The sequence below is a fragment of the Botryllus schlosseri genome, chromosome 8 (genome assembly GCF_051294905.1).
Source record: "Botryllus schlosseri isolate E-star chromosome 8, Bs_hap1, whole genome shotgun sequence".
Classification (NCBI taxonomy): domain Eukaryota; kingdom Metazoa; phylum Chordata; class Ascidiacea; order Stolidobranchia; family Styelidae; genus Botryllus; species Botryllus schlosseri.
Genome location: NC_137243.1, coordinates 27,417,151 through 27,433,203, shown reverse-complemented (window position 1 = coordinate 27,433,203; position 16,053 = coordinate 27,417,151). Strand labels below are relative to the sequence as shown.

The window sequence follows — 16,053 nt, the reverse complement described above, 5'->3', positions numbered from 1 at the left end:
ATGGATTCAAACCAATACAAAGGTCGGCACATTTTTAGGACCAAGTTAAGTTGTTGTGATGACTTTTCTATGCGTCTCGCTGATTGGCCTATAGTAGTTAAAATAAATTCAACAAATAGTACATATTAAAAGATCGCTCAGATGCCACCGTGCCCCAAAATTATAACCTTCGCGACCCGTACTTCCAGGATCCGTGATATAAAGTAACCTAAAATGTGGAGACAATCGAGATGTATAAATATGAATGTATACCAAAACAATTTAAATGTTTATTTTATGATAACGCACACGCGTCAGAAGCATTACCAAGATTTTATAAACTGGCCATCCTGAATCAATTCGTTAAAATAAGGGATGAATGAAGGTTGTGCTGATTTTTAGGATATGACGGAAATTTGAATATGTGAGCAACGATCGGTTTATAGATATGTTGATTCTGCGTCTGGTCAAACTTCAGAACACACAATTCTGACACCAACATGTTACCTTTAAATGAGTTTCAGCATACGGCTTACTGTATTCAAATTGCCTTTTCACCTTCTTTTATGAGGACGACATCAATTAACATGATTTATTATTGTCTCAAACACAATTCCGTTGATATTTTGCGCCTCATAATTTGATAAATTGTGCCTATAATTCACATGTTTGGATTCAAATGGTGTTTTGAATTGCAGAAACGGATTCATTATAATAATTTAATGACAAGTAATACATATTGCGTTACCATTGACGCCGGAACGGAAGTAGGGCCCACCTATAAGTTGATTCTTTATTGATTGCAGCAGCATTCATCTTCAACTTTTCGCTTTTTGTATTGATTTGGACTACTCATTATGGATGAGTTGAGACCGAATTTATGAATGATTTGCAATCAAGCGCACATGCGCATATATAGGACAAATCTACCAAACACACGCACAAATCGTTATTTTTTCAAGTACAGCACTGAAATTCCTACTCTAAAATCACAATTTTGATCCGAATCCAGTCATTTCTGTTTTGATTGTCTTGGATATTTAGCAACCAGCAAAGCGTTTCAGAATGATTAGGCCCCTAGGTTGGGCTATTGTACTAACAATAAAATAAGAAAATTCAACATTAAGATTATACCTTAATCCATTTCATGATGGCATTTATTAAAAAAAAGTTCAATCAAGTCGCACTAGTAATTACATTTTTTACTGCACATTTTCATCAATAATTCTATCCCGTTTCTCGATGCCTTCGCGGGGTGCACAAAATGTTGTCGCGGGCCGTAGTTTGCCCACCCCTGCTCTAGGGGTATGATTCTAGATTTGGGTGCGAGAGGTCCCGGGTTCAAACTCCGGACGAGCCCGAATTTTTAATTTGAGAAGCGAGACATAATAATAGATTACTGATTTACCCGAAGATGGATCAGTACTCCTTCATAATGAAATCATTACCCTGTTCAGCTCGCAAGAACGCTACATTCTTACATTCTGTAATATTTTAAATCTCGAACAAGACTCGAGTATGATAACGACCAACATCCTACAACAATTTCTGTCATCTAAATCTTTGATTTATATGATAATTACACGATTCCTTATGCATCACCCCCATTGAAAAATCAAAACGTAGGTCGGCCGGAATTTTCACCGGTGACCTCTCCACGCGAAGAGAGAATCATATTCTTAGTACAGGGGTTCACAAAATTTTTACGATCTTGTAACACTTGGATGTTCTTTAGGCCTACTGCGGCGCGTACTTCGTTTTGCAGGTGAACTGTTTCATGGCATCATATTTTAGTCAGAAGAATATTAATATGGGGCTACTACAGCACCAGAAAAAATTTTTAATGATATTTAATGTTTTTTGTTGTTGTAATAATTATCACGAGAATGCAGCATCTGCATGGATGTTCGTGATGCCGGTCTCAATACCGCGAGCACTGATGGGGGTAGGGGCGCTATCGTTGTCTGAATTATTGCAGATGGCCGTTGTGTGAAAAAGCTTGGCAAACACTGGTTTAAATCGTTGAATAAATATGAATGAATAATAGTGATTATGACGATATAATCGATCAAGCACGTTTCTATCGCCTAATCCGAGGACATCACGAATCCGTGTTCCGTCTCTAACGTCACCTTGAACAAGATTGTCCGATAAACGGGCTCGTCCGTTCATTAGGAAGGAGTTGTGATCCATCTTCGGGTAAATCAGTAATCTATTATTATGTCTCACTTCTCAAATTAAAAAGTCGGGCTCGTCCGGGATTTGAACCCGGGACCTCTCGCACCCAAAGCGAGAATCATACCCCTAGACCAACGAGCCGACATGAAACGCATTTTGCTTCGAAACATTCCAACAAACCTCTTATCACGAATACGAAAACTCATGATTATGTACCACAGCACTTGAGCACTTCAACGATGAAGTTGGTTGTGGTTAAGACTGTCAAGCATATTTTACTGAATAAACACTAGCAGGCGTTTTGAGATTATCATGTCCGATTATTCAACATTCAGGGCCTGCTACCAATAGATGACATTTTTGTTGGTCATAGTTTTGCGTATCTCGTTTCTCGCTAGGTGTATTGTACTAACATTTCATTTTGAGATCGAGTCATTCAACACGTCATATTCTGTTATATAAGGTTTACCATACGTCCTCCTTTAGGATTTGGTTTTTGAAAATTTTATTTCGGCTATTTCGGGGCCCCGATTCGGAAAGTTGACCTTTTTTCAGTCAACCGACCACTAAGTGGGAAAAACTTACCATTTTTCAAGATTTTCCTCCAGTATTCCAACTTTGAAAATTTTGAAAAAGTGTCCTCCTTTGCCGATTCCAAAATATGGTAATCTTATATATGATTGTAGCCCAGGATAGAGTTTAAATCATTGGAATAACAACACTGAATCTACTTCAGTGATTCCAAAGTTGGCACCAGCTCCCCCTGTGCGCGTTGGCGACAGAGAGAAACGGGGGAGGGTGGCTGGACATGAAATGAGCGATTGGATGGCACTGGCATTTGATCGGGCTGTTTGGGGCGCGGTAAGCTCAAATAGTGGCGGTATAGGATTAGAAAGGCAACTGCTATGCCCGAAAACTGCACAATGCCAAGTAACAATATATATTATATGCAAATTCGATACTCCCAAGTCAATTTACAGATGATTCAACCGCTGGTTCTATACAATCAGCTCTATGCAGGAAAAGTCGATTGCCTATACCTCACAGTGCTGTGGATCATGCCCATCGACGGACAGATTCAGCTGTCGGCAGAATGGCCAGAAAGCGTGGTTCATTTTATTCTGTGCCGGGAGAAATACGAAGTGTTTGAATATTCATTGCTGTATATCGAGATGGGATCGCGCGATGATGATTATGTAGGCCTACTATTTTTGATACTGGTATGGACGTTTTACAGAGCTGCAACACCGGTCTTTGCCGTAACATTTTAATTGCGAGAAACGACATCGCTTACTTCACGGTTATATTCTCCAAATCGAATGAGTTGAATTTATCCATTCCATGTAATGACGTAAATCCGATCAAAGGTGGAAATTACACTGTCCTGATTCAGTGACAAGCTCATGACTTATACCAACTTATCAGCGAAACTTAGCGAAAGTATGACCTTGATTTTTGTAGTATTATCACTGAGCTTCTAGCTGTCTACTTAGACAGATACCTTTACAAGTCGGACTCGAAGTGTATTCCCAGCAGACACATGCTTGTCTCATCAAAACAATACGGAACCCATTCTATGCTCAATCAAGCATATCATAACACCACATCTCCCTTTTTAGTGGAAGAGACATCGACACTACTTACATTATATACAAGTGACAATACAGCAGCGATAACAATATATACAAGGTGACACTACCCCTGCAAGGTTAGCAAGAGCAGGGCATTTAAACTTAACAGACAGAGTAACCAGGGAGGTAGACTACTCCCAAGGTGTACAACAGGTTAGGGGATTATTCTGCCCCTGATCTCGAAACATGTGTATGATCAATATTGCTCTATAAATCGTTGAGGTGGATTTCTAATTCTCGAGGATCGTCTCGCGGGATTCTCTCCGGTAGGTTCAGTTGACCCGCTGGCTTCTTGATGGTGTCCTGGTTTCTTCGACGCTACAAGACAATACTCAACCGGTTTATTCTGATGCGGAACAGATGGTTGTGGTTCCTCCATTGTTCGTTTCAACGATGATCGCTCTAGGATTTTCATGCATCTCCTTGATGATACCCATTCTTTCGCAATCAGGAATGTATACATGGTCTCCAACTCCGAATCTATCATTCTCAACCACACGATGTCTTTTATTGTAACTCGCAGCCATTTTCTGTCTATACTCCGTCTCCCTTTTTCGAAGATCTTCGGCATCAACAGTCTGTGGTCGTAGCTGGTCAGGATGACAAATCACCTTTGTCTTCAATCTGCGCCCCATGCTCAATTGGGCGGGCGATAACCCAGTGTGCAAGGGCGTGTTGCTATAGTTCAGTAGCGTCAGATAGACATCATCTGTTTTCTTGAGCAGGGCCTTTATAGTTTGCACTCCTCTCTCGATGAAGCCATTGCCCTGGCTATATTTCGGAGAAGAGGTGAGGTGCTGAAAATTCCAGGCTCTGGAGAACTGAGAAAATTCAGAGAAAACGAAGACCGAAGCATTGTCCGTAAGCAAAACATCACAGATGCCATGATGAGAGAACACATTCCTGAAGTTAGAAATTGTGTCCCGTGACGAGATCGTTTTCTTTACTGAGAACAGTTCTATGTCTCTGGAGTAGTAATCCATTATCAAAAGGTAGTACTTGTCCTCCAGTTGGAAAAAATCAGCAGCAATTCTAGCCCATGGGCGTGTCGGAAATTCGGTCCCCATCATCGGTTCAGTTCGATCTCGTCGATGCTTTTCACAGCGGTTGCAGTTGAGTACTGCATGTTCAATGTCTTTTGAATAACCCGGCCACCAGCAAGCTTGTGCTGCAAGTTGTCTGGTCTTGGTTATTCCAAGGTGCGATTGGTGAAGGTGCTTCAGAACATCTTCGCGCAACGGCGGTGGTATGACGAGTCTGTTGCTTTTTAGCAAGAGATTGTCATGTACTGTTAACACGTCTCTGAGATTCCAGACGATACGCAACGGTCCATTTAAAGTTTCTTTGTTCTTTGGCCATCCTCCGACAACATATGTCATAACAGTAGACAGTGTCTTGTCTTCTTTCAGAGCGTTCTTTATTTCTTCCAGGCGTCGGTCAGTAGCAGACAGCCCGCTTACCAGAGCACGCACACATATGCTTCCGCTTCCTTGTGAAGATCAGAGTCTTCGATGCCATCCGTTGTAGGTAAAGGGCATCGTGATAGCGCGTCTGCTGTGCTACGTGTGCTACGCGTCTGTGCTGCGTCATCCTCAGGAAAAAGTCAAAAAACATTGAAGGTATAAAAAATTGAATACACTTCATCGAAACCAGAGGTTGTGAAAGTAATCATCTTTTGAACTGAAGTAGATGTAATGTTATGGATCTATACACACCTAGAGGTAACAACTTTGAAGTTGCGTCAAATCTACTCGAAATGGAAGTAGACAATGCAGTTCTGAAAAGTTCACGAATAATAAGTTTTAAAAAGTAGATTTGGTTGAGTGTTGCGTGTGCCTTCTTAGCGTTTAATCATAGTTGCTGGTCAAAGTAATTATTGTTTGCACTGGAGTTGAAATAGTTGCAACGCCTTGAATTTCTACTGCTGTACAATTAGCCATTTACCAGGCTTGTAAAAATCACTTCAAAATGAAGTAAAAGTTCTGAAAGAAGATTTTGTGGTCTATTCTATCCCAGGGGTTCTTAACCAGGGCCCGTAGACCTTTTCGTGGTACGAAGCACAACATCAGAGGGTACGATACGCATCGTGGAATTAGACCTATATGCTGCGGTCATCGTGTTATGCGCAATTTTATGTGAATTGACTATCTGATTTTAATATAGGTACCATCAGAAATTGTGTTGAAAATAAATTGTGGGCTACTAGAAATCTTATAGGTAGCATGAACCATGAATGCTGTGATCGCTAAGGCTAAGAAACAATGCTATTACTATGGCTAAAGCTGTTATTGATATGTTCCAATAATAATCGAAGGCAACATCTAATTCTGAATTGATTTGACTTCGGTAATGACAGTAGCAACAGCCAACTTATCACGACTATATCAAAACCAGGATTAGGCTACACCGCTCAAATGCTCTGATACCAGATCAGTTTTGAGTAGATTTTAAAATACTCTACATAAAACTGTGACACGTCAAAGGTCCACCAACTGCAATATTATAACCCAGAGTTTGACGATGTCATGATACATCCTATTTCATTATCTCTATAACTCATTATTTTAACAGATTGTGCCCAGCACGAAAATAATTTTATTGAAATATTCAAAAATGTGATTTTCGTGTCAAACGTGAATAATACAATAGTAAATTACATTCTCGAGATGTTTGTGGAATGCCTGTCAGCAAGCTCCCGTCAAATAAGGCCTACTTGGAAATTATACATTGAATAACCTATCCCTATTTTGCTGCGTCGTCAAAAATTCGGAAATTGACCCGCGACCGAATTTGAATTTGAAACCTCTGCTCTATATGACGTGACAACATTATGAACAAGGAAAAGTTGAAATATCTATCTCGTATGCGACTTCAAAGAAAATGAATACCAGCTCTACATCACATCGAAGAATACTTTTTTAGATTTAAGATAATTCCTATTTTATTGTACTTTGAGACAATACATTTGTCATTCACACGATCGTGCGTAGCTACGTTCCACCAGTGTTGGGATGACTCGAGTCATGACTTGACTCGAGTCAGACTCGAGTCACCTTTTTTGTATGACTTGACTTGACTCGAGTCACTTTGCTAAAATGACTTGACTTGACTTGACTCGGCCGATCAGAAATGTGGATTGACTCGTGACTCGGAGCAAAATCCACGAGTCAATTTCAAGTCATCAAGTAATCGTTGTTGATCAAAATAACTGTATCTTGCATATGTTCGGATTGTTCGCGAAACGCTGGCATAACCGTCTGAGCGACCAATCATTTAATGATCGTGCGTTTGACTGAGCCGCCATTGTTCTCTCACAAATTAATTGAACGCAAACGAAGTGATCGAAGCTTACAGATCACGTTGTCTTAAACTAGTATTGTAAAGTAATTTCTCTTCTCTGTTTATACCTTAACCAAACCTCTTGTTTTCTTGAAACTGAATTCGAATATAGTTTATATAGTCCTCAACCCTTGGCGCAGGCTCGAATTGTATCGTATTGATTTGTAAGTGTGTAATGTATTGCATCTTATCAATTCGTATCTATTCTCTATCTTGGCTGGTAACTATAAACTTAGGTTTAGCTGATCTACGTATATGTGAGCGATAGAGCGCTTTCTTACGTGTATATTTAACTCTATATTCGTTCATCGGTTCAACATCAATGACCACTCAATCTGTATTTTAGACAGCTAGCAAAATGCAATGACGTTATCATGCCTCATACTTCGAAAAGGCAACTTGACTTGAATTGTGACTTGACTCGTGACTTGACTCGTGACTTGAATCAACTTGACTCGAGTCACCTCTAAAAATCGAGTGACTTGACTTGACTCGAGTCACCTTTGAAAATCGATTGACTTGACTTGACTCGAGTCAAAATGTGTAATGACTCGAAATGACTCGTGACTCGAAGGTAGTGACTTGATCCCAACACTGCGTTCCACATGTGCTGTGTTCTGCGATATGACCAATCGATGTTTTTAGGCCTCGCATTGGTACTTAGAATCTGAATTCTAATTATTGTTGAGTACAATTTATGTACCCGAAAAGATCATCTGTTTCGACTTATCGTTACTCTACTCAGATTCGTGGCAAGCCCTAGTTGTAGCGGGTGGTAACTTCCAAATAAAGGTGGTCAAAGTATTCATCGTTAGTACAGTACTAAATAGTATAAATAGCGATTTACAAGACATCAAACTACTTCCAAGTGTCGACATGGTCAAAATATGGAGACTTGTGGAATGTCGTAGTTGTATGCTTTCAAACAGAGATCGGGAAAGTAATCATTTTCAGCACTCAATTAGAAATATTTGTAGCGTCAGTAGTCTAGTAGAAGTAAGAGTAACGCAATGTATTTCTACTCGGGTTCAAGCACCTAAGCAGCGATACACACGGCTTATCAATACTATTTTAGGTAAAGTAGAAGTTCTGGAAAGTACTGAAGTATGTACTTGAGGTGTTTCCACAATTTAATTTGATTGACGGGTTGCATACTCCGTATCACAACGTCAGAAGCTCACTGCACTCAAGTAGACATGGTAGTATCGTCATAAATTATCACTCAGCACAAGTAGAAGTAGCGGATCACAAGACATATCACAATTAATGCATGAGGAAATAGAATTTGAAGCTCTGACGCAAATTTCATTTGCTATGCCAGAAGAGTGGCTCTACAAATGATTTGCTGACATTGTTGTATATGTTTCAGGCAAAACAAAGACCAAGAAGAAAACTGTTGTTGCAACCAAGTTTATTGCGAATACGCGCTCGCGCTCTTAACATGATGCGGTGCCAATGATGCATCATATTATAATATGCAATGTAAATTATTACTTATGATTGCTCCATGCTTTTCCCTGTTTTAGTTGTATTAGCAGTTGTACTTTTTCACATTCATGTGACACGTTTATTTCATGATGCACTTCAATTGAAATGTTTGTAATGGTAATTTAAAATTGACTTAGAAGTTGCTGTTATATACAAAATCCCACTGACACATTCATCTGTAATGATTTCCTGATCGATTTTTCACGTAAGCCTGAACTTTGTTAACAAGTAATAGTTCATTAGTTCATAGTTCATTGTTGTACTTGTATTTTGCAATTGTCGTTTTCCAGTAACCCAATATAAGCAGTTCGTTAGTTTATATGATGTTGAATTCCATGCAATTGCATCAGGCGTAGAGGTGGTCATCATGGAGGAGATGATAAAGCGGTCTCCAAAGGGAGTCCTGATATGGTAATCCTGTATAATAGAGCAGGTGGTAAATGAGATATCCATAGGGAGTCACGTCACGTCCACAGTAGGTCTGACGCATCCATAGTGAGTCGCGTCACGTTCACAGCAGATCCGATGAGTCCATATGGAGTCGTTTCACGTCCGTAGTAGACCAACTCAGGAAGTGTTTAGGACGCTTCTAGTAGTCGACAAATCCACTCCAGGGAAGTAACGCTGGGCGTCCTGCGGCTATTCCGCAGGAAGTCAACTGGAAATCGAGTGTTTGCTGGGTTTCTTTACAGGATGATTCGGAATCACCAAACCCAATCATACATTTGGACACTGGGAAAAAGACATGGACGGTACAGTTTGATGGGGTTAAGATTAATGACGTTGCAGATTTTGCATATGCTTTGGCTATCATTCTATCCCTGCATTTGGTATTTAACAGGGTTGTAATGACTCGAGTCATGACTCGACTCGAGTCAGACTCGAGTCACGAATTTTTTATGACTCGACTTGACCCGAGTCATTTTCTTGAAATGGGAAAATGACTCGACTCGACTCGAGTCAATATTTGGATTGACTCGACTTGTACTCGAGTCATTACGCATGACTCGACCCAAGTCATTGACTCGGCTTATTTTATATGACTTGAAGATGAAGAAATTTGCGAATCATAATGGCTAGATCAACGCATCCGACGAATTCTGCCGACATCGCTATTTGTCACCACTGCTTTCGTTGCACTTGTCTGATATATCAGATATGCCGCCGTAAAAACAACAGAAAATGATACATAGTAGCAATGCATTGTACAAAATCGTCCAGTGATGAAGAGGTAATAGATCCTCCGCAATTAAAGTACTCAAGACTTTTCAATTATACAAGCAAACAATTGAATCAAAGTTCAATTAGAGCCAATGAAATGACTCAGATGGTGAAGAGACTGATAAGCTTATGTGTAGATTTGAAGGCGATAATTCTTTGCATTTTTGGGCGACTAGAAAGAATGAGTATTCAATGCTCTTCAGTGTGGTTCAAAAATGCTTGTCAATTCCTGCATCTAGTGCACTAGTGGAACGTGTATTCAGTAGATGTGGATTCATTCTACGGCCATGCCGCTTCAACATATTTGAGGATCTCCTTTCCACATTAGTATTTTTGAGGTGTAAACTCATTGATTTGATATGCTGTCTGTGAAAACACACAATGCCCTTCGTCCATTTGACGTTTTGTTAGGTATGTGCATTGTGCACGTGAGTAATAATGAATGGCTAATGTTGTGTGATGTTTGTACAATATGGCTGTTCTAAAATAACTTCTTTTTTATTTTACTGGGTGGTTACATGATAAAATTGTTATGTTGCATAAAAGGAACACTGAATCTGGCTTAATTTGAAAAAAGTGGAATCAATGATCTGCGAGGATAATATTCTGGATTTGAAAATAAATGGAGTATTTTAGTGAGAAATTCTTTCATATAATATAATTACATAGTAGTAAGCCGACTATTTTTTCATATCCAAAACATTCTACTCTAATAACTTCACTTTTTCTAGTTGGAATTGAGTCAAATTTGCTATGAATCATATTTTTACAGAATGTAACAATATCATGAGATAGCCGGTAAAATTCGAAAATCTCTATTTGTAATTAGTCTAAAATTTTCTTTCATAGCATTGCTTTCTACTGGTTGGAATTGAGCCAAATTTGATTTTTAGGCAATCTAGCAATTTTAAGAAGTAGCCAGAAAATTTGAAAAAATGTTTTTGAACAGCCCCATTGTACAATTATTTCTCCAATGCTGTAACTGCGATGTAGTCGGTAATGCAATTGGGAAAACCTTTAGTATAATCAAAAGGTATATGTTCTGTTGTCACTGCACAGTGCACATAGTTGCATGCACGCTTTTACAGCATGCTGGCCTGTTGTAAATACCTCTACATAAACATGCATCTATTGATTCTCTATCAACTAGTATCTTGACGTAAAATTTGTTGGTTCTCTATCAGATAGTATGTAGACGTGAATTCGTTGGTTCTCTATAAGCTATTCGTGAGCTATCGTCGATGTGTTCATAATAAAAACTGAATGCTTGTATTGGTGATGTATCAGACTGACCAGAGAGATATTTGATTTTAAGTTCTAAGATAAGTAAAGTTATCTTTAGCATCGGTAAATGAGGCTAGGACCTGTCCGTTATCTGCCTAAATAAACACGTGCCAAGACTCTGATAGGGACAAAATGAGCATGTTTCGCAAACAGGGAATTCGATATCACCCAAGCAGGATTGAAAACATGAGTTGAACATGACTTCAATACTGTGACTTGGACTCGACTCGAGTCATAAAACCATGACTCGGACTTGACCCTTTAAACGGTGACTTGGACTCGGACTCGAGTCTGTGATGAATTGAAAATGACTCGACTCGACTCGAGTCAAAACCACAAAAGTATGATTGACTCGTGACTCGGAACCATGTGACTTGGTTACAACCCTGGTATTTAATATCCAATTCGAGCGCAGTGTGAATAATACCTTGCATTTCTTATCCATCTGCATTGGCAAAATCAAGGGACTTCGTGCACCATCTGCAGTCACTTCAATCTGTGATAAACGTTGATATAGAAAGTGATTCGACTGATATTATCGCTAATGGACATTGATGTAAAGAATGACCAGTTATCAAGAAAATTTAGCTTATTTGGAGTGCTAAATCACATTTTGAACTGCTCTGAACTTACTTCATTTAAGCAATTTGAGCCAACCAATTAAACTTTACTCTGCTACTTCTGTAAAGTACAAATAGAAGTGGAATAAGTTTGTATCTGGCCAAATTAACTGTTTCAGAGTACTTGAGTACTTTCCATTCATTTACTATACTATGAGAAGTATCAGCACGTGGCAATTGCTGCTCCTGAGCAATAAATTATGACATTAGGTTTTACCCAAGTTCCAATGCTGAAGAATGTGATCTTGCCTTTCCTTTGACCTCTTCAATCTTATTAACATGCTAGGTCTGGTGATGGTCAAGTCGTGACACTTTTGTTATTGTTCCATATTGTCCCAGCTAGCACGCCCACTTGGTATCCAGGTGGAATTTAAGTGGTTAGGTGGGATGGATGATCGGAATGGGTTAGTAACATGTAACCCACATCGAAACCAAGCGGGATTTCCATCCATAAAGATGCGTGGTTATACCATCCCAATCCCAGGTAGATTGCAATAAGTCTCTTCTAATTGTACCTATCAATTTGAACTCGGGGAAGGTTTACTTGTTGAGTTTTTGATATCAAATCATCTTGAAACATGAGAAACCCACTTATAGAGGAGCTCAGATTTCCTATATATCACCCACACAGGAACCAACCTTATTTTCCATCAATGTTATTTGGTTTATTTCATCGAATAATAAAGGTGGTTCCGTAAGTAGTAAAGTTTTCTAGCTATTATGCTATCCCAGTTGGTTGCTCGAACCTCGAACATTAAAACCTCTACCATGCTTTACCTCGTCAATGTGATTTGAACTATTTAAAATTGACCGTTTGTCACACTGAAGTGAGCTTAAATTTCCGTTGCTAGAGTACTCAATTCCTCACAGCGTGCGTTATAATTTTCTTGCGTAGATCCCATTACCTTTATCCCTTATCTGTATCTATTATTTTTAGCTCAGGATTAATTTTACTCGTAAAATTTCTGTGATCAAATAATTTGAACTTGTTATTTTCGTCAATGAAGAATGATCGACTTTTCATACGGCTCCCACATGTGACCGAGTAGTTTTCCGAAATAGATGCTTCTTCTATATTTTCCTACAGCGAGGTTTGTTCATCTATATAGTAAAGTCATATTATAATCGGTTTCCGAATTTTTCATTTGCGATGCTAGTCGCTGGGACATTTCCAAATTGAATTCCACCTCCATATGAATTGAATTCGGGTAATGGTGACGATAAGCGCCTAAGAATCGGGCGGCCTCGGTTCGACTCCCGTCGGAGGTTTGTCCGGGCTCCTCTTCTTGCGACATGAGACCCGAGAATGACTCGACGAAAGAATGCACTCACAAGTTATGGAAAGCGCTAGCAAGGGCCCTGGCCTCGAAAATGATCAACATCGAGAGTAACTGTGACGGCGGGCACTCTAAGCCGAGGTAGATGTCAGTCTAAAAGACGGCAACTGCGCGTCGGTCGGCATCCTCCTATCTGTTCATTACATCGCTTTGTGTCTTATCGTATTGTACATTGTGTGTGTCTTGTTCAGTTGAAAATATAACTTAACGATTACACTTAAACAGTGATGACGGCCTAACTCACCCATCGTAAAGGTTATTATATACTCAGATCACCGTATATATTGGTTTGCGTGATCGGAGGTAGCAGGTTCCAGGTATGTACTGTACAGTATACAATGTTAAGTTAACTAACGTGTAGGGTTTACCTAACATCGCCTAGCACACGACTTCTAGGCCCACTTACACTGTCACTGCTACTGCAACTGCTACCGGGGCCGTAATATTGTCTTCGCTACCAGCTAAGTGGGTTGCCCACATGGTCCCCCAGAAAATACCTCTGTAATATGGGGCCAAAAATGTACGGTTCCCGCTTGGTTTCCCCAGCTGGTTACCACAATTCATCTCACCTTGATACCTTGTGGTACCCAAGTAGGCGTGCTACCTGGGGTGTTATACTGTGCTGACTGCTGGTGTTACTAATTACTATACTGTTCCTACTGCATGTGTTGCTACTGCTACATATTCATTTGCTGTATAAATAAATGCCCGTTCTTTCCATCGATTTGTGAAAAATTATGACCACCGTGCATTATGTCAGTTGTACTGTCGAGTACTGCCAGTGTCAGGTGCACCATTATAGGTATATGAGAAAGAGAGAGAGTTACAAGCTTATGGTTGTAGTGAGCTTACAGGGTTATGGCTGTAGTGAGCTTACAGGGTTATGGCTGTAGTGAGCTTACAGGCTTATGGCTGTACTGAGCTTACAGGCTTATGGCTGTACTGAGCTTACAGGCTTATGGTTGTTAGCTTGTAATGAGTTTGCAAGCTTATGGTTGTAAGCCTGTATTGGAAGTCACCAGGCTTTTTGTCGTAAATTTACAACAATAATTTTTACAGTGTAGGCTAAGTGTCAGATCAGCGCAAATCTCTACCATACTCGACCTTGATAACGAAATTGCTGCCCTAATCATTGAGTGGCAACCTTGAGACTTGGCACAGCGTTCGATACTCAAATCAAGACATACCATGTAAAAGCTCATGACGGATCTAGCTAAGGAGCATCGTTAAAATCAATGGAGACCAATACCGGCTTTGCGTAAAATATGTTTGCGATAAAAGACGAGTCAGCTCTCACTCGACTTAGGAAACGAAATTTCCACTAACACAGTACAGTGACAAACTTGAAACTTGGTACAGCGTCCGATACTAACATTAAGACTTACCGTACCAAATGTCATGACCGATCTCGGTATTGAACATCGTCAAAATCAATGGATACCAATATACCGGCTTTTGAGTAAAATCTGTTTGCGATACATGACGGATCAGCACACACTCAACTTTGGAAACGGAATTACTACCCTAAACTTTGAGTAGAAACCCTGAAACTTAGGACAGTGTTAAATACCACCATCACGACATGACATACCAAGTTTCAAGAATTATCATGGTGTGAAACACCATCAAAATCGACCTATACCAGCAAAGGTCGACTAAACGCATATGACGGTAACCGAGTTCAGATATAGATACGATTGTTACATCACACCTTAGGGGCAACCATGCTATGTTGCCCTACCTGCTCGGTAATTTTATGAATAGGAGAGAGTAAATCACTGTTTCTTTATTGTGCGCGGCTTTGAGAGAATAGGCAGTGAAAGCTTGTTATGAGCGCTACCGGGACATGCCCCGGCTAGGCATTCGCAAAGCGAAAAAACGGAGGAGAATTCGATTTTCGCAGAGACTTCGCTATACATGGGCATTTACAAGCGGAAGGACAAGAAGAATACGATTTTCGGTGGGATTTCGGTACATATAGATTGTTGTGTGTCTATAAATGGCAAAGAATTGTTATTGAAAAGAATTTTAGGTGGGGCAATGCCCCAGTTGCCCTATAGGACGAGCCGCCACTGATACTTTATGATAAGCGTAGTCACAAGAGAGTAGCTTGCTAACCACTCAATCGTCATGTCCATTTCCATGTCCATTGTGCAACCAACCGCATGACCGAAGTTCTGCAAATAGCCTGTTACATAATGCACTGAACAACGCAATCGGGATAAGTTCTGTTGCGTCATCGGTACGTGCGACTCATCAATATTTTCCAATTCTGACGTACTCCGATGTAAAATGTACGATGATAGAAATTACGGGAAGCCACGATCGCAAATTATTTCACACTAGTGCTTAATTTCCATGATACGATATGTCTCGAATTGCGATCTTTAAGACACGACTGCTGATATTTTCTTTCAGTAACCACACGTCTGGACCATGAAGATGGGCTTCGAAGATATTTTGACCTAAAACAGCCGTCCCACGTAGACCGAAATGGACAATGTGGCAGTGAAACGCGATAGCGACAATAATGGGAATGCAGACTCACATTTTGTCATTGGGCCTGAGGTAGAGCTCAGGGCCTGAAGGATTCGATTCCACGTCGAATATACTATGGCCTGTATCATTGTGACAATGCCAAACTTGGATAGAAGATTTTGTTTGTTACTCCTCGAATATTCATGATAAAGATTAACATTTTGTATCATAATCTGAAGTACACTGTACAGTAGGCTACTGATGATACCGCGGAATAAAAGATTAGACACCTGTTGTCTTGGACTATATTATGCAGCCAGGGTCTCAAACAGAAGTTGCGCTGACAATGCAATATTCTTTGTTCCTTTTAGCGATCCAAACACGCCGGAAACTCGAGAATTTCTTCAACCCGCTCCATCACATATTATTTAGCAGGTGCGTCAAAATCGCAAACCTAATGCGACAACACAAACGATTTTCCGTTTGACATATGAAGTC

The 16,053-nt window shown here is 40.0% G+C and overlaps 1 non-coding gene across 1 annotated transcript; it reads right to left on the bottom strand.

Annotated features, from left to right (window-relative positions):
* Positions 1–2,226: 2,226 nt before the first annotated feature.
* Positions 2,227–2,298, bottom strand: Trnap-ugg (transfer RNA proline (anticodon UGG)). Its single transcript has one exon. It is a non-coding gene; the product is annotated as a tRNA-Pro (tRNA).
* Positions 2,299–16,053: the final 13,755 nt, after the last annotated feature.